Source organism: Pleurodeles waltl, chromosome 4_1 (genome assembly GCF_031143425.1).
Source record: "Pleurodeles waltl isolate 20211129_DDA chromosome 4_1, aPleWal1.hap1.20221129, whole genome shotgun sequence".
Taxonomy (NCBI): Eukaryota; Metazoa; Chordata; class Amphibia; order Caudata; family Salamandridae; genus Pleurodeles; species Pleurodeles waltl.
Window position 1 is genome coordinate 395,760,797 of NC_090442.1, and position 25,244 is coordinate 395,786,040.

Consider the following 25,244-nt stretch of genomic DNA (forward strand, 5'->3'; position numbering starts at 1 on the left):
CGCTGCTGCAGAAACTTCTGGAGGGTAGAGCCACAAAATGGCAGCTGCAGCAAGAATGTCAAGTTCACGGCAGGCAACAAGATCGCCTTTACTGATTCAAATATTGGTTCAAGAATCACATCACAAACTCAATTGCATACAGTTATAAATTCTTTGCCCCAACATTTTTAGGTTTCTCAGAGAAAGGGCATGCAAGACATATTTACATACAGTGTGCTTACAGCCTGCCCACAGCTTACCGTTTGTTAGCTTCAGAGTCACTCTCGTTTGCCTTGCTTTAGTTTGTTATGCCATGCAGGCATCATGTCCTCTTCTTGTGTTTGGCGCTCCCCTGGGGCATGGACCAAGTACTTGTGTTCAGCCACTGTTGCATTTTTTGAAGCTACTTTTTTCTTTGTGCTCAAGTACTCCATGAATGAACGCTTGTGTTTTCAGTCCATCTCCCATACCCACATACATGTGCCTTCTAGTCCCTCCCACTTGCCCCACTTCCATGATGCTTCTTTTTCCTTCCATCACCTACTCTGTACTGTACACCATTGCACTCCACCCCAACCGATTCTGTGCTACTGCACCACTGCACTCTACTCTGCACCACTCTACTCTCTGCCACTGGACTCTATGCCACTGTAATCTACATTACTCTTCTCTTTGCCACTGCACTCTACAACATTCTACTCTGCACCATTCTGCTCTACTTTGCACCACTCTACTCTAAGCCAATGCACTCTATGCCACTGCACTGTATGCCACTGCACTCAGCTATGCACCACTCTACACTATGCCACTGCACTCTGTGCCGCTCAAATCTGCACTCACCATTATTCTCTATGCCACTGCACTCTATGCCACTTTAATCTGTACCACTCTATGCCACTTCATCCAATGCCACTGCATTCTTCTCTGCACCACTCTACTCTGTACCACTCTACTCTGTACCACTCTCCGTCCCTGCACTTTATGCTACTCTACTGTACTCTGCACCACTCTACTCTACATAACGATACTCTACATCACTGCACTGTACATCACTGCACATTATGCCACTGCACTCTATGATACTTTACTCTGCACCCTCTACTCTAAGCCACTGTACTCTACTCCTCTGCACTTTACTCTGCACCACTCTACTCTGCACCACTGCACTTTAGCTACTGCACTCTTTGCCACTGCACTCTACTCTGCACCACTGTACTCTAAAGCTCTGCAGCTACACCACTGCACTCTACTTTGCACCAGTCTATTCTATGCCACTGCACTCTACACCACTCTACTCTACACCACACTACTCTATACCACTGCACTCTACTCTGTCACTGCACTCTGCTCTGCACCACTCTCCTCTGCACCACTGCACTCTATGCCACTGTACTCTATGCCACTGAACTCTACTCTGCACCACTCTACACAGTGGCGGTCCCTGGGGCCAGGGGGGCCGTGGGAGATCCCCTACAGAATATATTACACTTTGCCCTAGGGAGGTGGTGGTCCTCGGGCTGCCTGGGGGGAGGGCAGGTAGGACGCCCTGCATCACTTTAACAACTTTTGCCCCGGGGAGGTGGCAGTCCCCAGGGGCTACGAAAAGCCCTAGGAGGGAAGGCCCATGCGTCCCCTCCTTTTTTCACCCCCAATGTCCCAGGACATGTCCACCCAGGGGGAAAGTAAAGGAAAAGTGCAGTACTTATTTTCTTCTCTGAAAAATCCACAGTTCCAACAGCGGATTATTCCAATTCTTTTTTTTTAAATGTTTTTTAGCCCTGGCAGGGTTCTTAGGGGACCCTGACACCAAGGCTAGGGGCTCAGGGTATCCCTACCCTGCCCCCTTTTCTTTTTTTTGTGGGACTCAGCTGAAGCCAAGTCCCAAAAGGGCTGCCAACACTTCCTTGTTGAAGTGTTGGCAGCCAATCAGATATCAGCACAGGGACAGTCAGAACCCCGGAGTTTCCGCATCCCTAGATATCTATATTATTTTACCTTTAATATTTCCAAAACTACTGAATGGATCTACACCAAATCACGAAAAGCACAACTAACGCAACAAGATCTAGCTTTCTGCCACATTTGCTGTAATTCCAATCAGCGGTTTGGGCTGTAAGAGTGTCTAAAGACCCTATGGAAAAATGAATCTGGAAAACATATTTTGCCCCCCCTCTTTTCCTCTGCCCCTGCTTGACGGATCTTCCCAACACTTTCAAGACCGCCGCTGAACCAAATGTAGTATACATTTTGAAAATTTCATGAAGATTCATCAAGCCATAGAAGTTCAGCTGTTATAGTTACCTAAGCTAAGTATAACTTATGTCCCCGTAATGCACTGCTGATGACCTCACATATTACATCACTGATGACATGGTCAGTGACACCACTGATGACATCTCAAATTACAGCACTGATTTACTAATCCACAAAGAGTGGCACTCAGAGTAATAATTTACTTCTGCATGGTGCGAGTGACAAGCATCAGCGAGTTTCGGCTGGCTGACAGCCTTGGTCACGATGTATATATACATATATATATATATATATATATATATATATATATATGGAGATAGATAGATATAGATATATATAATCACTGAAAAAAATAAAGGTTACAGGGACGTTATAGTTAGGTTCTGAATTTACTAGTACAAAACCATAGAAATTCAGCAGTTCCTAAGGTAAGTATAACTTGTGACCACAGCATGCACAGGTCTTTCTTCAAAAAATGGACTGCTAATGTTTTATTCATACTTTTAAGGATGTTATTGAAGTTCTCATGACTGCTGTAATATCTCGAGTAGTTAGCAGTGCATCGCAAGTGCGCGAGTTATAGTTACCTTAGGGCGCAAGTTATAGTTACTTGAAAGAACTCTAACTATAACTTCTGAATTTCTATGGTTTTGTATGAATAAATTCAGAACCTAAATATAAAGTCCCTGTAACCTTTGTTTTTTTCAGTGGCCCCCTCCCCAGGCCGATCTCTGCCCCATGGATCCCATCCCCTTGGGTACGACCTAATTATTTATTTTTTGGGGAGGAGGGAGGGGTGCTGCCTGGTCCCCTCCCCGGGCTTATCTTGGCCCTGGGGACCCCACCCCCGGGGCTCGGGCTGATTAATAATTTTTGGGATGATAAGGGGCCCCCTCCACAGGGCCGACCCCACCCCAAGGCCTGGCCATGAGACCTGGGTGCCCCCCAGGGCATCCAGTCACAATGCTGGGGAGTGAGGGGAGGAGCTTGAAGGCCCCCACGGTCCAGGTTGGCTCCCCACCTCCTGTGGGAACCAGCATTGCTGTCACAGAGAGGGAGATCCTAAATCAGCTCCCTCTCTGTGAGAGCAGTTTCCTCTGTCTCCCTGCCTGCATCTTTGCAGGCAGGGAGACAGAGGAAACCTCTGCTCGCAGCAAGGGAGAGCTGTTTGACCGCTCTCCCTTGCTGCGAGCAGAGGGTTTGCTGTGTTTTAGTGGCAGCTGTGAGAGCTGCAGCCGAGCCACAGCAAACATCTATGTCACGGCTATGTCCCAGGGGTGGTGGTCCCCAGGACTATGGGGGGGACTGTGCGCCGCCCCATACACAATTTGGCAAATGTCCTGGGAAGGTGGTGGTCCCTGGGGATGTGGGAGGGGCGCACGGCCCTCCCTGCACACAATTTGACAAATGCCTCGGGAAGGAGATGGACCCCGGGTCTGCGGAGGGAGGGGCACTGGGCGCCCCCCCACATTTCATCTTTTTAAAGTCCTGGGGAGGTGGCGTTACCCTGGGCTGTTGGGGGACCAGAGGGTCCCCTCCCATTAAAATGTAAGTGCCCCCGTGACCTGGTCCACCCGGGGGCCTCACAGAAATAAGGACAGGAGCCTGCGCTTCTTTTTTAAAAACTTTTTTACTGCAAATTTGCGGCAAAAAAAATTCAGAAAAAATGCTTTTTATCCCTGAAGGGGGTCCCTCTCGGACCCCACTACCAGAGTTAAGAGGTCAGGGTATCCCTATCCGGGCCCCTTTTCCTTTTTTTTCACAGTTTTTAGTGGGACTCAGCTGAAGTCAAGTCCCAAGATAGCTGCCAGCATTTCATGGTTTGAAGTATTGGCAGCCAAACAGAGCTCTGCATTTGCCATGAACAAGCTCTTAATCTTCGTCACGTCATCGCGGCCAGAAATATAGGAATTTGTTTTCCCTTTAATATCTCTGAAACTACTGAAAGGATTTACGCCAAATAAACTGAAGCACAGTCTGAATACTGAAAGCTAGCTTTATGCCAAATTCCATCCAGTGGTTTGGCCTGTAGTCGTGTATAAAGGTCCTAAGCGAATAAGCATGGGAAATGCAACTTTTTTGATCCCCCCCCTTTTTCTCGGTTCCCCTTGACAAATCACCCCAAAACTTTCCCTGCGCAACAAGAATCACCGGGGCACTTTCTTTTTTTGAAAGTTCGTGACGATTCATCAAACGGTGCCAAAGATATAGACAAGTCAAAAAACGCTTTTCTATGGAAACAAGGTCCTAACTATAAATATGTGTGTGTGTATATATATGTATATATATATATGCACATATATATGGTATTGTAAGCTTTGGTTGTAAGATTATAAGAAATTAATGTACCATTAAAAAAAAATATATCACAAATTCACTGAAAAAAAACTCAGTGATGACAGCATCCAAAGATATACCAACGCTTTCCTTTGACTATGCACATCAGGAATTAGCTGCGTGACCAGTGTCAGACCCCATTTATAGGACTACAGTTCAGACAGGGGCTATTGGCCATCAAAACATAGTGATTGAGGTAATTTGCCATTGGCGTCCTTGGGTCCATCCTAGTGTGTTTCTGCAAACTAGGCCAAGTACACATCCTCCCTTCGACTTCCATGGTAGCAAGAGAGAGCAGTCCATGACTTCTCATGGAGGTAGCGTGGACAACAAAAGCTGAAAACTCATCAGTCAACCAACAGACACAATAACATATTGTCCAGCTCAATGCTTCTCATTTAGGTAAAGGAAATGCTTTAATGTCACAGCAGAACTGAAAATGACAGCACTCAGTGGGACTTCAATAACACCTTTTAACCCAAGTTACTATTCTCATTAAGATGCTACACTCCCTGCTTGTACAATCTTTAATCCTATATAGACGATATCCAATTAATACAGTCCCCAATATGTGGTCCCTTACACTTGTAGGACGTTGGAATGTAGCCCAGGAACATGTCAGCAAGAAAGTGGTTGGAAGGCATCATGTTGCTTGGGAGGATAGACTGTTATGTACTGAGTCTCTGAATCCTGAGTGAGAAACTAGCAAGTGGCTAGTGGTTCCCCAAATCCATAGGAATGTCTTTCCGTAATTGACCCCTGCGGTGTTCCATATAAGGACAGTCGGGCATAAGAAAGACCCAGGATAATTTGGACTCTTTTCTTCTAGCCAGGCATGATCAAAGACACAACGTTGTTCTCAAGAAAATGTCGTACTTGCCAACTGAGTGTTAAGTCAGGAGGTTAGACCAAAGCAACATTAGTTTCATGCCAACAATAAGTGTTCCATATGATTGGTTGACATTGACATTGTTGGTCCCTGTGATTCCCCCCTCCACAGCATCAGGCAAAAAATATCTTGTTTTTTGTGGATCATTGTGCAAGTTATCCAGAGGCAGTACCTCTGAAGAGCAACACTGTAAAGGAAGTGGCTAAGGCACTCCGAGGGATCTTGTCTAGATTGGATTTTCTAAAATAGGGATTTCTGACCAGGGAACAAACTTTATGTTCCCTTAGTTGACAGAAATGTGGAAGCAAGCATGCTGGTTTGACCTACCACTTCTGAACATCAACCTAAATCAATAGGTTGGTGAAAACATTTAATGAAACCCTTAAAAGTATGATGGAAACTGTCAGGGAACATTGGGAGGAATTAGGATCTTCCCTTGTCATGCTTCTTGTTTACCTACAGAGAAATGTCACAGAAAGGAGTAGGGTTCAATCCCTTTGAACGACAATTTTAGGCACCGAGTGCAAGGCCTAATAATCTTACTTAGAGATGGGTGGGTGTCAACTTCAGAGTCTGAATGTCGTAGATTTGTTGTGACAGAGAGAAGGTACTGTACTGCACAGCATTCAAGACAGCTCCTATAAAAATGAAGCCTCTGTCAAGAAGTGAAGTGCCACTTCAGCATACTGATTGAGAACCATAACAATGTTAGGATGTTTGCTGTTGTCTGGAGGTGGTCCGTGACTGACTGTGGTGAACATGCCTCTAACAGCGACTCGTTGAGGTAGGGAAACACTGGTACCCCCAACCTTTAAAGATGGATGACAACTACTGCCATCAATTTTGTGAGCACCCAAGCAATGACAGATCCAGTGGTGTATCCTGACTGGTGTATCCTGACTATAGATCCTGCCGGCCAGAAGCTGCACCAGAGGGAGTTGGAAGAATGCCAAAAATATGCAGGATGGCCTCCCACAAGGCCTCAACCTGCTGCAGTGCTGCCAATGGCCCGGGAAACTCAGACACATTGGGATCAATTGTGGGATTGATTCCTCATCCAGAGGTCAGGAGCGAGAATGGGTGCCCCCTTGTTTTCCTCACAATTTCTTTTTTAGAGTGGAGAGAGCACATCTTGGACCTGAACTGACTGACTTGGGATGATTTTCCCCAAGTCGCTATGTATCTATGTGTGCATCACATAGATACAGGAGACGTATTTCAGACTGAGTTCACAAATGCATCAAGGCAGAGGTTGCTACGATATTAGACTTTGGAATGACAGAGCATTCCTGTAGTCCTTGAGCCAATCTAGTGGTGTCTGTTCCCAAGAAAGGATCAAGAGATTTGCCATTTTTTTGGACTACCAAGTTTTTTTTGGCTACCATCCTCTCAATGACGGAGCCGCCCGAGTCCCAGAGTGGATGAGCTAGTCGATTGGTTTGGTGCTGCTTACTTGGGACTGTACAAGTTTAGAGTCATGCATTTTGGGCTTAGGAATGCCACTGCCACTTCTGAGCGTCTGTTGATCTTGGCACCCACGGGATCTATTATGGTTGACTCTGGTTAAGAATGGTACACAATGGAGGATGGGCACAGCTTCCCCAGGCAGTATTGATAAGTGTATTTCCTGCATTCGTGTGGCTGGAGAGTGGAGACTCAGACACTAAAGTGAGAAAGTTGGAGAAACTGGTTACCTTAGAAATCAAATGATGGCCGTATTAGCAAAAGACTGATGATTAATTCTTCCAGAGCACTGCTATTTAGTAGTGTTAGAAATGGGGTTTTTGGTTGGCAGTCAGGTTACCCCCTGTCCAAGCAAAAGCCCTCACTCTAGTCAGGGCAAGTCACACACAATCCAAGATTATCCTGTGCCCACCCTCTGGTAGCTTGGCACGAGCAGTCAGGCTTAACTTAGAAGGCAATGTGTAAAGTATTTGTGCAATAAATCATACAATACCACCATATAGCACCACAAAAATACACCACACAGTGTTTAGAAAAATATATAATATTTATCAGGATAATTGTAGGTAAAAAAGAATAAAGTTGCAATGGGAAATTGTAGAGATATCACTAAAAAGTGATATAAAGTGTCTTAAGTATTTAGAATATAAACAAAGTCTCTTTCAAGCACAAGTACCTGGTTGGGAGTGGAAAAATCTCCTCAGAGGGTCACAAAAGAAGAGGTGCGTGGAAAAAGGGTGTGTGCATCGATTTCTCCCCAGCACACCCGGACATGCGTCGTTATTTTCCACGCGGGGAAGTCGTGCGTCGTTTTCCGGAGCGCGGACAGTCTCTTTCTGTGGATCGCGGGGATTACCAGATGTCCAGGGTCTGTGTGTGGATTTTCCTGCTTGTTTTCCGGCTGCGTGTCGTTCTGCGGGGCTGCGCGTCGAAATTACGATCTCACGGCAGGCGTCGCATCGATTTCTCCTCTAGAGGCCGGGCGGCGTTGTCCTTGCGAAGCCGTGCGTCGGATTTTCGGTCGTCCCAAGAGCGTCGCGTCGGTCAGCGTCGGTGTGCGGCGTTTTTCTTGCCGCGGAACAAGCTGTGCGGCGCACGGAGCGTCTAAGTGAAAAAGAGAAGTCTTTTTGGTCCTGAGACTTCAGGGAACAGGAGGCAAGCTCTATCGAAGCCCTTGGAGAGCACTTTCACAGCCAGACAAGAGTTCAGCAAGGCAGCAGGCCAACAGCAAGGCAGCAGTCCTTTGTAGAAAGCAGACAGGTGAGTCCTTTGAGCAGCCAGGCAGTTCTTCTTGGCAGGATGTAGTTTCTGGTTCAGGTTTCTTCTCCAGCAAGTGTCTGATGAGGTAGGGCAGAGGCCCTGTTTTATACCCAAATGTGCCTTTGAAGTGGGGGAGACTTCAAAGAGTGGCTAAGAAGTGCACCAGGTCTCCTTTCAGTTCAATCCTGTCTGCCAGGGTCCCAGTAGGGGGTGTGGCAGTCCTTTGTGTGAGAGCAGGCCCTCCACCCTCCCAGCCCAGGAAGACCCATTCAAAATGCAGATGTATGCAAGTGAGGCTGAGTACCCTGTGTTTGGGGTGTGTCTGAGTGAATGCACAAGGAGCTGTCAACCAAGCCCAGCCAGACGTGGATTGTAAGGCACAGAAAGGTTTAAGTGCAAATAAATGCTCACTTTCTAAAAGTGGCATTTCTAGAATAGTAATATTAAATCCGATTTCACCAGTCAGCAGGATTTTGTATTACCATTCTGGCCATACTAAATATGACCTTCCTGCTCCTTTCAGATCAGCAGCTGCCACTTCAACAGTGTATGAGGGCAGCCCCAATGTTAGCCTATGAAGGGAGCAGGCCTCACAGTAGTGTAAAAACGAATTTAGGAGTTTTACACTACCAGGACATATAGCTACATAGGTACATGTCCTGCCTTTTACCTACACAGCACCCTGCTCTAGGGGTTACCTAGGGCACACATTAGGGGTGACTTATATGTAGAAAAAGGGGAGTTCTAGGCTTGGCAAGTACTTTTAAATGCCAAGTCGAGGTGGCAGTGAAATTGCACACACAGGCCTTGCAATGGCAAGCCTGAGACAAGGTTAAGGGGGGCTACTTGAGTGGGTGGCACAACCAGTGCTGCAGGTCCACTAGTAGCATTTAATCTACAGGCCCTAGGCACCTGTAGTGCACATTACTAGGGACTTATAAGTAGATTAAATAGTTCAATCAGGTATGATCCAAAGTTACCATGTTTAAAGGGAGAGAGCATATGCACTTTAGCACTGGTTAGCAGTGGTAAAGTGCGCAGAGTCTAAAAACCAGCAAAAACAGTGTCCAAAAAGTGGAGGGAGGCAGGCAAAAAGTTAGGGGTGACTACCCCAAGGCTGTCAGGTCTAACAAGTAGCCAGTGCCATCCAACACCAGGAACCAAAGGCTGGGTACACAGTCAGATGAGACAAATGCTGACATTAATGCACCTCGGTCTGCGGGATCTGCAGTTTACCAATAGAAATGAAGACTCTTCAGACTGACCTCATAAATGAGGTATGTAGTAAACTGGATTAATGACAATAAGTTAATGACAAATGCACCTCGACTCTGAGAAAAACTGAGATAGGTTCAATTGCAGTGAGAATACTGTATAGGAGCTTTGAAGACAATGCAAACTTCTTAATCTCAAATCTTAAAACTGCAACGTCCAAGTTGCAGAACCTACAGAGCGGGATAAAAGAGAGAAAATGTGATCTACACAATGGAGACAGAGTAGAGACTGCATCTGCGATACCATCCCTGATGACAAACTATTTCTTATGGGCATAGCTGTGAGATCCTTGGGCTTCAGATCTGTGCCGGGAGACAACCTTTGGCCAATAATTGCCATAATGGTAAATTGTCATGATAGCCTTCAAAGACAGCAAGGAAAAAGGGTAACTTTCATTGTGAATATAATTCTATATTCTATGTAGACTTTACTTTGGAAGTCAAATGGGCTACAAACCACCTCAGGGTTCTTAAATCGGCTTCACAGGAAGGGAGAGTGTAAGACTAAGCTGCATCCAGCCAAAGTAAAAATATTGAGGTGCACATCACTAAGGGTTAAAAGGTTGCGGTGGCTTATGTAGCGCTGACATTGTTCAAGTGTATATGTGGATAGATTCATTCTTACACATCATGCACACAGTTGGCCGATACATTAGAGGATGAGAGGATGTTGGATTTTTAACTATGTACACAATTAAGTCCCTACATATTTTGTGTCAAACTATGGCCATATACTCACTGGTCTATGGTAAATTGACTGCATTTTGATTGAAATCTGTTTATTCATAGTGTCTGTTCATATGATGTTTTTCTTAACTTTTGGTACTTGATTTGATGCAACAATGGAAACTACTTTATTACCCTTTTTCGACTATAGTACTGCTTACATATTTGATTGTTGCTTTGAGTTGTTTTTTTTCCGTCTTTTTCTTATTGTTTCATAAATCTTTAATAATTGTTGGTTTTCCATTGTACTTGGGTTTGAGATGATTTTTCTCCTGTCACCCCACATGCTTGAATTCAATTACTTTGGGTGGATGTTTTTTTATTGCACGTTTTCTTGGTTATTTGGTTACTTGGTCATCCTTGAGAAAGCCCCAGGCCTACGCACCAAAAGAGGGGCAAACACAAATGTTGGCTGTTCAGTTGTCTTATTATTCACAATCACACTTTGGAGTTTTATCCTTAGAAGAATAAACATTACTTCATATTAGAACGTTGTATTCTGTATGAACAGGAATTGAAAAATAATTTTCTAACTGGTCAACCAGCTTTATCCCCTATCTCTTTATGAACCTTGTCTCAATGGGTTACGGGTTTCCCATTTCTTGGGGACTGCTGAGTACTCAGATTGTACCCATTTAACAAGGAAAGCAATCCCTAGGACTTTTACCCCTCATTTCAGTTCCCATACATATGTTTCAGTGTATACCTGTCCCCACTACGTGATCGCATCAACACCGTCAACCTTACCTGGTATAAAAATGCTGCCGATCATCTTCAAACTGGAAAACATCTTTGGACCTTAGGCCCACAGACTTGGTGATTGAATCATGGCTGTTTAACAGTGGATGCTAAAGAACCATATTAAAAGTAAACTTTTCAAAACATGAAAATTATGACTTCTCTACATGGTCTCTAGCGATGGTTCCACCACCAAATGAGATGAAAAAACTCCACCTAATGAAAAATTCTAGTTCATTGATTAATCTCTCCTTACAGCATACCTCCCCTTGCTTCCATCTTTCTCACAGAATTGCCACTGGTCCTAGTGTTAACATTCTGATTCAGACAATGGACTAAGCCCGACCTCTAGACCAATAACCAGCAAGCTACAACAAACCAAGAGAGCTGCAGCAAGGCAAACACTATACCTGAGTAGAAGGGATTGCATTGTCCGTGCCCTCATAGTTTTACATTGGTGTCCAGCTGCAAGAAGAAACTCCTTCAAAGTCCTCTGTCCCGCACACCAGTTATGCATGGAACAGGACTAATCTTACAACCTAAACTAAAACTCTACAGTCAAAGGAGAAAGTTCAGATTTACAATGACTGCATCCGAGATAATTTCCCCTTTTAAAAAAGTCTGCATCTATGGGAGCTCCTTCTCCTTGCAGATATCCAAGCTCTGAAACGCATTTATAAAAACGATAGGGATAATCATCAACCCAAAAGTTCTGGGAAAAAGTAAGACATCCATTAAACATTGTGAATAATAAGCCTATACCATACACAATGTAATAATGCCTATTGGGGCTTTACCCTAAGAGGGCTAAGTACTTGCAAAGTGAGGTTGCTGTGTGCTCAGATAACATCTATTGGCAGCTGGCCTAAGGATATGGTAGAATGGGTTACAGCTGAATATATCTACATGAAAAGGTGAGGTGAGACGAAAAACTATTTTATGATATGATTGATTGGTCTAATATACAGTTACTGATTATGGTTGTTTGAGCTTTGGTTGTTAAGGGTAATATTTGTGCAGGAAATTTCGAGGTGAACATTTGCTAATATTTGTGTTTATATTATTCAGGAGGGATGGGTCAGGGAAAGTAACAGCGGTGACGTAGGAATTGCTATGCGAAAGGTTTTATGTGTGGTGTTTTGTTTTGGAGTAAGTTTAGTTTAAGAATGTAACAGGGTTTACGATAGGCCAATGAGATATGTATTGATAGCATAAGAGACTGTTGATTTGCATGAAAAGTTGTTGGTCTGTAAATCCTATCTATGTAAAATATTGAAACCCCTTAAAAAAAGGCTAATCAACAACCGCCTGTAATTCATGAAAGCAAAAATCCTCATGTGTTCCCAAAGTAATGACTGAAGTGACTTTCAGGTTACAGGTCAAACTGGTTTGTGTAAGCAGGTGTGGGAAACTATATCTAAACCCCATACCAGACCACATTCCTCAAAGATTACATCTCAACAATCACTGTTCTCCAGTCATGCACTGCTAATGGAGAAGTTCAACCAGCCAGAAAGTGCACTGGGGCCTTGTCAATGGGAAGGACATCACTGAAGTAAAGCTGCAACATACACTCTTGTTACTTCAGATTATTAGTGAGGTGGATGGGGCAAGCAGGTATCCAAGAGTGCAGGCTTGAAGCACCTGCTGGATCCTGCATGCAAGTGAAGCGCAGAATGGTTGCATGTTATGCTGTTAACTGGACAGATGTACAAGGGGATCACGATCTGCTCATTGGGGTGCAAAACAAGGGTGGGGGTAGACCATTATGACCTTACTGCACGTTTGCAGTGTGTTTTGTAAATGTAAATGTATGGAAGCAAGCTGAAAAAACAAAATTTGCTAGAGGCATGTCAAAACGTGTCAGCCAATTCCAACGGAGTGTAATCAGCTCTACAGAAATAAATTGTGTATCTGCAGCGTAGGGTCTCGAGGGGGTAACCTATCTCAACAAGCTGACAACCCCACAATACTGCGGCGGAATTCTCACTTATTGGACCCAGGTGGGTGAAATGAAGGAAAGAAAAGGTCTAATCTAACCCACTATTAACTTACTGGGGAGTCAGGGCGCTATGGTGTAAACCGGCAACAGGCACCGATTCTTTGCATTCTTACACCTTTCTCACTAGTTAGTCAGATGGGGTCATTATAATATTACAATAGGCACCTGACGTAATCGGTCATATGGTTGCGCGCTACGTAAACATATCAGCAACACTTTGCAATAGGCAATGTAGCATTGAAAAACAGGGGGCAAATCACAACGACCCTGGCTTCTATGACTATTACAAAATGTCTGCAAACACATGCAAGTATGATACTGGAGGAGCGACTTGCTCTAAGATTCTAGCTTCCAAATCATGCACCACTTACCTACCACTGCAAGGCCTAAAAACAACCACTTTTACCTCTAGAACCCAACAGATGTCTGGAGCCCCGTAGATAGCGCAGCACATCGAAACAATGCAGGGTTATTTGTTAGTAAAGGCCTCAACGTGTTTGGTTGCGTGTTTGCCACAACTGGAATAAAAGACGGAAGGGCCGGACTGCTTGGTGCTACCTCGAATACACCAGATTGCTGTCATATAAGTCCAAAAGTGGAAATTCAAACATGTCGCATTGTTGTCAGACACTATATTATAGAACAAATTTCAGGATGAGATAGTGCAATTAATGTAGGAAGTTGGCTCTGTATGCACTATTTCAAAGTAAGGAATAGTATGCACAGAGTCCAAGGGTTCCCCTTAGAGGTAAGATAGTGGCAAAAAGAGATAATACTAATGCTCTATTTTGTGGTAGTGTGGTCGAGCAGTAGGCTTATCAAAGGAGTAGTGTTAAGCATTTGTTGTACATACACACAGGCAATAAATGAGGAACACACACTCAGAGACAAATCCAGCCAATAGGTTTTGTTATAGAAAAATATATTTTCTTAGTTTATTTTAAGAACCACAGGTTCAAATTCTACATGTAATATCTCGTTTGAAAGGTATTGCAGGTAAGTACTTTAGGAACTTTGAATCATTACATTAGCATGTATACTTTTTATATAAAACACAATAAGCTGTTTTAAAAGTGGACACAGTGCAATTTTCACAGTTCCTGGGGGAGGTAAAGGATTGTTAGGTTTCACAGGTAAGTAAGTCACTTACAGGTTTCAGTTTTTGGTCCAAGGTAGCCCACCGTTGGGGGTTCAGAGCAACCCCAAAGTTACCACACCAGCAGCTCAGGGCCGGTCAGGTGCAGAGGTCAAAGAGGTGCCCAAAACACATAGGCTTCAATGGAGAGAAGGGGGTGCCCCGGTTCCAGTCTGCCAGAAGGTAAGTAACCGCGTCTTCGGAGGGCAGACCAGGGGGGTTTTGTAGGGCACCGGATAGGACACAAGTCAGCACCAAAAGTACACCCTCAGCAGCGCGGGGGCGGCCGGGTGCAGTGTGCAAACACACTTCGGGTTTACAATGGTTTTCAATGAGAGATCAAGGGATCTCTTCAGCGTTGCAGGCAGGCAAGGGGGGGGCTCCTCGGGGTAGCCACCACCTGGACAAGGGAGAGGGCCTCCTGGGGGTCACTCCTGCACAGGAGTTCCGTTCCGTTAGGTGCTGGGGGCTGCGGGTGCAGGGTCTTTTCCAGCCGTCGGGAAATGGAGTTCAGGCAGTCGCGGTCAGGGGGAGCCTCGGGATTCCCTCTGCAGGCGTCGCTGTGGGGGCTCAGGGGGGACAACTTTGGTTACTCACGGACTCGGAGTCGCCGGAGGGTCCTCCCTGAGGTGTTGGTTCTCCACCAGTCGAGTCGGGGTCGCCGGGTGCAGTGTTGCAAGTCTCACGCTTCTTGCGGGGAGTTGCAGGGGTCTTTAAATCTGCTCCTTGAAACAAAGTTGCAGTTCTTTTGGAGCAGTGCCGCTGTCCTCGGGAGTTTCTTGTCTTTCTTGAAGCAGGGCAGTCCTCAGAGGATTCAGAGGTCGCTGGTCCCTTGGAAAGCGTCGCTGGAGCAGGTTTCTTTGGAAGGCAGGAGACAGGCCGGTAAGTCTGGGGCCAAAGCAGTTGGTGTCTTCTGTTCTTCCTCTGCAGGGGTTTTTCAGCTCAGCAGTCCTCTTCTTCTTGTAGTTTCAGGAATCTAAATTCTTAGGTTCAGGGGAGCCCTTAAATACTAAATTTAAGGGCGTGTTTAGGTCTGGGGGGTTAGTAGCCAATGGCTACTAGCCCTGAGGGTGGGTACACCCTCTTTGTGCCTCCTCCCAAGGGGAGGGGGTCACATTCCTATCCCTATTGGGGGAATCCTCCTTCTACAAGATGGAGGATTTCTAAAAGTCAGAGTCACCTCAGCTCAGGACACCTTAGGGGCTGTCCTGACTGGCCAGTGACTCCTCCTTGTTATTCTCATTATTTCTCCTGGACTTGCCGCCAAAAGTGGGGGCTGGGTCCAGGGGGCGGGCATCTCCACTAGCTGGAGTGCCCTGGGGCATTGTAACACGAAGCTTGAGCCTTTGAAGCTCACTGCTAGGTGTTACAGTTCCTGCAGGGGGGAGGTGTGAAGCACCTCCACCCAGAGCAGGCTTTGTTTCTGTCCTCAGAGAGCACAAAGGCTCTCACCGCATGAGGTCAGACACTCATCTCTCAGCAGCAGGCTGGCACAGACCAGTCAGTCCTGCACTGAACAATTGGGTAAAATACAGGGGGTATCTCTAAGATGCCCTCTGTGTGCATTTTTTAATAAATCCAACACTGGCATCAGTGTGGGTTTATTATTCTGAGAAGTTTGATACTAAACTTCCCAGTATTCAGTGTAGCCATTATGGAGCTGTGGAGTTCGTTTTTGACAGACTCCCAGCCCATATACTCTTATGGCTACCCTGCACTTACAATGTCCAAGGTTTTGCTTAGACACTGTAGGGGCATAGTGCTCATGTACATATGCCCTCACCTGTGGTATAGTGCACCCTGCCTTAGGGCTGTAAGGCCTACTAGAGGGGTGACTTACCTATGCCACAGGCAGTGGGAGGTTGGAAGGCACCCTGAGGGGAGTGCCATGTCGACTTAGTCATTTTCTCCCCATCAGCACACACAAGCTGGCAAGCAGTGTGTCTGTGCTGAGTGAGGGGTCCCTAGGGTGGCATAAGACATGCTGCAGCCCTTAGAGACCTTCCCTGGCATCAGGGCCCTTGGTACCAGGGGTACCAGTTACAAGGGACTTACCTAGGTGCCAGGGTTGTGCCAATTGTGGAAACAATGGTACATTTTTAGGTGAAAGAACACTGGTGCTGGGGCCTGGTTAGCAGGGTCCCAGCACACTTCTCAGTCAAGTCAGCATCAGTATCAGGCAAAAAGTGGGGGGTAACTGCAACAGGGAGCCATTTCTTTACACAAGCCCCCCCCAGCCCACAGGCCAGGAGACTCAGCCAAAGCTGGGAGAGTCTTCCTAGTCTGTCAGACGAGGAAGAGTAGAGGAAATAGGCTGGTTTGTTGCAGGGCCTACTCTGCCTTACATCCTCCTGTTCAGGTCATTCCCTCTGGGGAACTGACCCACTTCCACAGTGATAGGACCTAGTCTGAACTGCCTCTTGTCTGTGCTTTTTATGTCTTCACCCATTCTCTCTATTTTGGGGTTAGAGGTATCCACCTCTGCTAATCTTATCTTAGCCAGGGTCACCCCTAGCTTACCCAAAGAGGTTACCCAGAGCTGGAGTAACCCCACCATGACCAAAAGGGTCAGGGGGCCTAACTTGCTATTTGGCATTGGGTCTGACCACCATACCAAGGATAGGGCAGCCATAAAGGCTAACACCCAGCAGAGGCCACTGACAGCTGTCAGTGCCCAGAACCACACCTTTAGCTCTTCACCTACAACTGAAGGGGCTAAGTTACAGGCTTCTTTGGGTTCAGGGTGCCTGTCTGCTGTATTAGAGTGGGGGGTTACCACATCTTGTAGTAAACACCCTTCTTCCACTCTTTCTTCTGTTAGCTGAGGAGCCACCCACTCAGACTTAACAGTTGCCTGACTAGCCAGGACTTCTTGTGGGTCAGGTTGGTCTTTATCAGAGCCACTTTTGGAGTTCTCCCCTACTGGAGCAGAATCTCCTTGGCTTGCTGGAACCTTGGCTACAGGTTGTCCACCTTTCCTACTCTGTTTCCTTTTCTTTTTCTTCTGGGGCCTACTTGCATTTACTGCAGAGGCAGGAACTCCAGAATCCTTGGGAGAGGACTGGCACTGGACCAGTTCCTCTCTTGGGCTCTGACTAACCTCTGGGTAGTCATTTCCAAGGAGACAATCAAGGGGGAGGTCTGTACTGACTACCACCCTTCTCCAGCTAAAAGTCCCACCCACTTCTATGGGCACAAAAGCCACAGGCCTATCAGTGACCCTGTCTGGGCTAACTCTTACTCTGGCCATCTTACCTGGGATGTACTGGTTTGAGAACACCAGCCTGTCATGCACAATAGTGTGACTGGCACAAGTGTCTCTCAGGGCAGTGGCTGGGATTCCATTCACCAGTAGGTGGTGGAAGTGTCTACTTCCCTCTGGACTCTCCAACTCACCTGTTGGGCCCTTTTTCCAGTTGAAGGCTATGAAGACCTCCTCATCTGAGGAGTCATCCCCAATGGCTACACTGGTTACCCCTGGGATTTTGCTAGGGGGTTTGTTTTTGGGACAAGAAGTGTCCTTGGTGTGGTGCCCTGCCTGTCTACAGTTATGGCACCATGCCTTAGTGGCATCCCAGTTCTTACCCTGGTACCCACCTTTGTTTTGGGTTGTGTCTCGGGGCCCACCCACCTGGTCTGGTTTTTGGGGGCCTACAGAGGACTCTTTTTCTTTATTTCTAGTGTCACCCACTTTCTCCTGGGGAGGCTTTGTAACCCCTTTCTTTTGGTCACCTCCAGTGGAAGTTTTGGTTACCCTAGTCTTGACCCAGTGGTCTGCCTTCTTTCCCAATTCTTGGGGAGAAATTGGACCTAGGTCTACCAGATACTGATGCAACTTTTCATTGAAGCAGTTACTTAAAATGTGTTCTTTCATAAACAAATTATAAAGCCCAACATAGTCATGCACTTCATTTCCAGTTACCCAACCATCCAGTGTTTTCACTGAGTAGTCAACAAAATCAACCCAGGTCTGGCTCGAGGATTTTTGAGCCCCCCTGAATCTAATTCTATACTCCTCAGTGGAGAATCCAAAGCCCTCAATCAGGGTACCCTTCATGAGGTCATAAGATTCTGCATCTTTTCCAGAGAGTGTGAGGAGTCTATCCCTAACTTTCCTGTGAACATTTCCCAAAGGAGAGAACCCCAGTGAGATTTGTTCACTTTTCTGGTTACACAAGCCCTCTCAAAAGCTGAGAACCATTTGGTGATGTCATCACCATCTTCATATTTAGTTACAATCCCTTTAGGGATTTTCAACATGTCAGGAGAATCTCTGACCCTATTTATGTTGCTGCCACCATTGATGGGTCCTAGGCCCATCTCTTGTCTTTCCCTTTCTATGGCTAGGATCTGTCTTTCCAAAGCCAATCTTTTGGCCATCCTGGCTAACTGGATGTCCTCTTCACTGGAGTTATCCTCAGTGATTTCAGAGAGGTTGGTCCCTTCTGTGAGGGAGCCAGCATCTCTGACTATTATGCTTGGAGTCAGGGCTTGAGAGGCCCTGTCTTCCCTAGATAGGACTGGTAGGGGGGAATCACCCTCCAAGTCACTATCATCATCCTCTGTGTTGCCATCCTCAGAGGGGTTGGCCTTTTCAAACTCTGCCAACAGCTTCTGGAGCTGTAGTTTGGAAGGTCTGGGGCCCATTACTATTTTCTTTATTTTACAGAGTGACCTTAGCTCCCTCATCTTAAGATGGAGGTAAGGTGTGGTGTCGAGTTCCACCACATTCATCTCTGCACTAGACATTATGCTTCTAGAAGTTGGAATACTTTTTAAGAATCTAAAACTAGTTCTAGGTTCTAATTCAAACTTTCACAAAACTTTTAAACTCTAAAAGGAAATGCTAAACAGGGACTAACACAAGGCCCTAGCAGGACTTTTAAGAATTTAGAAAAATAGCTCAAATTGCAAAAATCAATTTCTAATGACAATTTTTGGAATTTGTCGCGTGATCAGGTATTGGCTGAGTAGTCCAGCAAATGCAAAGTCTTGTACCCCACCGCTGATCCACCAATGTAGGAAGTTGGCTCTGTATGCACTATTTCAAAGTAAGGAATAGTATGCACAGAGTCCAAGGGTTCCCCTTAGAGGTAAGATAGTGGCAAAAAGAGATAATACTAATGCTCTATTTTGTGGTAGTGTGGTCGAGCAGTAGGCTTATCAAAGGAGTAGTGTTAAGCATTTGTTGTACATACACACAGGCAATAAATGAGGAACACACACTCAGAGACAAATCCAGCCAATAGGTTTTGTTATAGAAAAATATATTTTCTTAGTTTATTTTAAGAACCACAGGTTCAAATTCTACATGTAATATCTCGTTTGAAAGGTATTGCAGGTAAGTACTTTAGGAACTTTGAATCATTACATTAGCATGTATACTTTTTACATAAAACACAATAAGCTGTTTTAAAAGTGGACACAGTGCAATTTTCACAGTTCCTGGGGGAGGTAAAGGATTGTTAGGTTTCACAGGTAAGTAAGTCACTTACAGGTTTCAGTTTTTGGTCCAAGGTAGCCCACCGTTGGGAGTTCAGAGCAACCCCAAAGTTACCACACCAGCAGCTCAGGGCCGATCAGGTGCAGAGGTCAAAGAGGTGCCCAAAACACATAGGCTTCAATGGAGAGAAGGGGGTGCCCCGGTTCCAGTCTGCCAGCAGGTAAGTAACCGCGTCTTCGGAGGGCAGACCAGGGGGGTTTTGTAGGGCACCAGATGGGACACAAGTCAGCACCAAAAGTACACCCTCAGCAGCGCGGGGGCGGCCGGGTGCAGTGTGCAAACACACGTCGGGTTTACAATGGTTTTCAATGAGAGATCAAGGGATCTCTTCAGCGTTGCAGGCAGGCAAGGGGGGTCTCCTCGGGGTAGCCACCACCTGGACAAGGGAGAGGGCCTCCTGGGGGTCACTCCTGCACAGGAGTTCCGTTCCTTTAGGTGCTGGGGGCTGCGGGTGCAGGGTCTTTTCCAGCCGTCGGGAAATGGAGTTCAGGCAGTCGCGGTCAGGGGGAGCCTCGGGATTCCCTCTGCAGGCGTCGCTGTGGGGGCTCAGGGGGGACAACTTTGGTTACTCACGGACTCGGAGTCGCCGGAGGGTCCTCCCTGAGGTGTTGGTTCTCCACCAGTCGAGTCGGGGTCGCCGGGTGCAGTGTTGCAAGTCTCACGCTTCTTGCGGGGAGTTGCAGGGGTCTTTAAATCTGCTCCTTGAAACAAAGTTGCAGTTCTTTTGGAGCAGTGCCGCTGTCCTCGGGAGTTTCTTGTCTTTCTTGAAGCAGGGCAGTCCTCAGAGGATTCAGAGGTCGCTGGTCCCTTGGAAAGCGTCGCTGGAGCAGGTTTCTTTGGAAGGCAGGAGACAGGCCGGTAAGTCTGGGGCCAAAGCAGTTGGTGTCTTCTGTTCTTCCTCTGCAGGGGTTTTTCAGCTCAGCAGTCCTCTTCTTCTTGTAGTTTCAGGAATCTAAATTCTTAGGTTCAGGGGAGCCCTTAAATACTAAATTTAAGGGCGTGTTTAGGTCTGGGGGGTTAGTAGCCAATGGCTACTAGCCCTGAGGGTGGGTACACCCTCTTTGTGCCTCCTCCCAAGGGGAGGGGGTCACATTCCTATCCCTATTGGGGGAATCCTCCTTCTACAAGATGGAGGATTTCTAAAAGTCAGAGTCACCTCAGCTCAGGACACCTTAGGGGCTGTCCTGATTGGCCAGTGACTCCTCCTTGTTATTCTCATTATTTCTCCTGGACTTGCCGCCAAAAGTGGGGGCTGGGTCCAGGGGGCGGGCATCTCCACTAGCTGGAGTGCCCTGGGGCATTGTAACACGAAGCTTGAGCCTTTGAAGCTCACTGCTAGGTGTTACAGTTCCTGCAGGGGGGAGGTGTGAAGCACCTCCACCCAGAGCAGGCTTTGTTTCTGTCCTCAGAGAGCACAAAGGCTCTCACCGCATGAGGTCAGACACTCGTCTCTCAGCAGCAGGCTGGCACAGACCAGTCAGTCCTGCACTGAACAATTGGGTAAAATACAGGGGGTATCTCTAAGATGCCCTCTGTGTGCATTTTTTAATAAATCCAACACTGGCATCAGTGTGGGTTTATTATTCTGAGAAGTTTGATACTAAACTTCCCAGTATTCAGTGTAGCCATTATGGAGCTGTGGAGTTCGTTTTTGACAGACTCCCAGCCCATATACTCTTATGGCTACCCTGCACTTACAATGTCCAAGGTTTTGCTTAGACACTGTAGGGGCATAGTGCTCATGTACATATGCCCTCACCTGTGGTATAGTGCACCCTGCCTTAGGGCTGTAAGGCCTACTAGAGGGGTGACTTACCTATGCCACAGGCAGTGGGAGGTTGGCATGGCACCCTGAGGGGAGTGCCATGTCGACTTAGTCATTTTCTCCCCATCAGCACACACAAGCTGGCAAGCAATGTGTCTGTGCTGAGTGAGGGGTCCCTAGGGTGGCATAAGACATGCTGCAGCCCTTAGAGACCTTCCCTGGCATCAGGGCCCTTGGTACCAGGGGTACCAGTTACAAGGGACTTACCTAGGTGCCAGGGTTGTGCCAATTGTGGAAACAATGGTACATTTTTAGGTGAAAGAACACTGGTGCTGGGGCCTGGTTAGCAGGGTCCCAGCACACTTCTCAGTCAAGTCAGCATCAGTATCAGGCAAAAAGTGGGGGGTAACTGCAACAGGGAGCCATTTCTTTACAAATTGTTTTAAAACAATATATGGAGGAGGTTGGAAAGCATCTTTAATTTGTTCAGGAGGGAAAGGGTCCTAAAAGAGAGCACCATTATCGTGTAAAATGCCACATAGTGGCAGGTAACTGACAGGACTGTGGTAGGTGTCATTGGGAGAAGGAGGAGAGACAGACCGTCATAAAATTCAACCTTAAATGTCCAATCTGCAACACGAAATAAGCCAGGACCGGAAACTGGAGACTGGCTGCACAGTGAGGTTTAACAACAGCACATGAATCAGTCGTCTCAGAGTCCCATGGGTCTCAGCACACCTGCAGATTTGCAATAATGAGGTTCATGTTAACCTGTCACAAATTAAGAGGAAAACACTAGAATTTGAAGGAAGAGAGAAGTTGGAAACTTCAATCTCACTGCAGATCATCATGGCAGCAATTACGTACCTTTAAGCAGGAAATTGGAACCCAATGGCCACTTGTACAACTCTTCAAAAGCCTGGCGGAGATACTGAAACCTAATCTTAAAGAGCTATACAATGAGGGTGTAAGTAATTGTACACTCTGATTGTAGGGCAGACGTCCGGACAATGGTGCTGACAAGGTCTAACAAAGAGGAGCCACTGTGATTTCTAGAGACCCTTGTTTTATGAACACATTTTATTGATTATGCAACACAAATAAACATTGCTTGCTATTTTATACATATTATGTTTCTTTTCCAGAGACATTCAAGTCACAACAGCAGAACCAATGTGACATCAACACCCCCCATTACTATCCCTTCCTCCTCCCTCTGTCGCGCACCCTATACCCTGCGGTCTGATAGGAATGTGAAGTGGCGCGGCAGGATATACCTTTGAGATAGCTCGGGACTATCTGCTTTGTAGCAACGCGGGTACCCGGTTCTCATAACCTTAGTACCAAGGAAACAGGAATTCTATGGCCAGACAGACTTTAATGAGTGCTCTGTAGTGAGTTAAGCAGGGGGGTTTCTGGGTTTTTTAATGCTTCCACCAACTCTTCCCTTCCCTGTCTAAGTCCATGGAGCCCCGCCTGCGTTGGGCTTCTTGAAGCAGTACTGCTCCCTTCTAGTCAGCCTATTTATCTAATTTGTGTCTACAGACAAGTAATCAAGGTCCCCCGTCATTTTCCAGTTCTGGTGATTTCCCTCTTCACCATTCTGAAAGCTAAGTCCTGAAATCTACTAGTGGCTTTCGTTTTAGCTGGGTGTGGGAAATGGCTCAGGAGGCAATAAGTTGTTTCACATGGGACCGCTTAGTCTATGATATCAGCAACTGTCCTAGTAATCTCTTCCCAAAAGATAGCAAGAGTTGGGCAGGACCAGAGCATATGGAAAACGTTTGCCTCCACTTAACCACATCTGCGGCATTTTGCATCTGTTATGTGGAAAAAGCTATTAATCCTCTGCGGTGTAAGGTGCAATGTATACAAGTTTATTAGTTTGAATCTGGCATTCCTCAATTTCTGAGGGACTCTAATATATTTGGCCAACCCCTCAGCAATGGGGTTTTCCACATCTCCCTTCCATTGTGTGCGCAGAGTGCTCAAAGGTAATAGCATATCTTCTCTATAGGCAGGTAACTGCCTTGTACGTCCCTGAGGATGTAACAACATACATCCAACCCTTGTTCTGGGGGGGTTCCATCATCCCCGCTCTCCATTGTTTGAGCATAGAAGCAGTCAATGCACTGTGTAGTGTCTAGGGTGTAGATGATATTCTGCCCTGAACTCCTTGAACGGTAGGAGTGCTCTGTCACTGTAAAAGCCTCATAGTGTTGTCACGCCAGCATCCGCCCACTCTGCCAGCTCTCTCCAATTACCTCCACGTGGGAGGACCCCTAATATTTTAAGTGGTGTGAAAGGAGAGTATGGAGTACCTGCCCATGTCCTCTGTAAGCATCTGATCCAGCAGTGCTTCAGTACTGCAAATTCTGTAGAATCAGTTTCTGTGGGTCATTTCAGCCATGAAATTACTTTGAACAAATGGTCACTGTTAGACATCCTCAGCCTCCTCTCACTTTCGGGAGTAAGTCGCCCCGCCACCCGTTGTGTCGGCCATTGCAGCTGTGCAGTCAGAATGTACAATTCAAAATCCGGGACCGCTAATCCTGCCTCCCCACTGGATGCTGCAATGTAGTCAGTGCCACCCATCAGTGACCAAACCCCATAGGAATATTACCATAAGAGACTTGAGTTCTCAAAAGATCACCAGCAGGTTCCACACCAGTAATACTCCAAAGTAGTATAGTAATAGGAGTAATGTAATAATTGTCATTATTGTCACTCTGCCTGGCACTGAGAGGGGGAGTGATCTTCAAAAGTCCATATGTAGAAGGAGGGCCGAATCGCCCAATTGACCTAAAATGTCATTAGAGTCGTGGAATACTCGTACTCCCAAGTATTGTATACATCTGGGTCCCCACTGTAGGGCCACTAGTTTCTGTGTTGGTACAGTATTAGACTTTCTTGGGAATAGGCTTGACTTTTGCCTGTAAAATCTCAGTCCTGAAAACATTCCAAGCTGATCTAACAGCCTCCTGGCACCTGTTAGGGCTTCTTTCCTATCACGGAAGCCCAATAGATGATCATCAGGATATAAAGTTTCATAGTGGGTCTGCCCCTCTATCTCTATTCCCTGATAGTTGTTCCTCATTTTAGCATAAGAGGCTAAAGGTTCCATTGCTATCGCGAAACGTAGGGGTGACAAAGGGCATCCCTGGTGAGGTCCTCGCTCTGTATCATAACTCTGAGTTAATCTTCCCAGTCTTCACTCTAGCTTTAGGAGCCAAGTACAGTCATTTGGCCCATTAAAGAAACCCCCATCACAGGTGGAAGCACTCCATAATCCCATATAAGAAGGTCCATTCCAGGCTGTCAAAAGCCTTTTCTATGTCAACTGCGAAAATCATAGTATCCCATTGAATATTAGCCTCAGCTTCTAATATTGTAAGAAGTGGGTGAATATTAAACACTGTATTTTGACTAAGGATAAACCCCATTTGATCCGGATGAATACATTTTGGCATGTAGGGGAGGGGCCTGTTAGGTAAAATTGTGCTAAGAATTTTATAATCAACGTTTAAAATCAACATAGGGCATTATGTTCATTTGTCCCCAAATGGCTTTCCTTGGATCCTAAGTGGTACAATGAGCATCCGTCGAGTGGAATATGGAAGAGTTCCCACTTCCCTAGTCGCTTTATAAAGATCCACCAACTTGGGGGCCAGTGTCTTAACTTATGCAGCATAGAATTCCACCAGGAATCCATCAGTACTCAGTGTCTATCGTTTGTCCAAATGTTTTATAGCCCCTTGTACTTACAATAGCGTGATTCTCCCCAGTCCCCAATTCTTTGGCCTCTTCAGGTGTTAAAGTTTGGAATTCTAGAGAGGCCAGGAAGTCTTGAACCTCCGCCACATTTTCCAGGTTCGCTCTCCCATAGGGGGCCAACTATTAGGTGTAAAATTTGTGATTA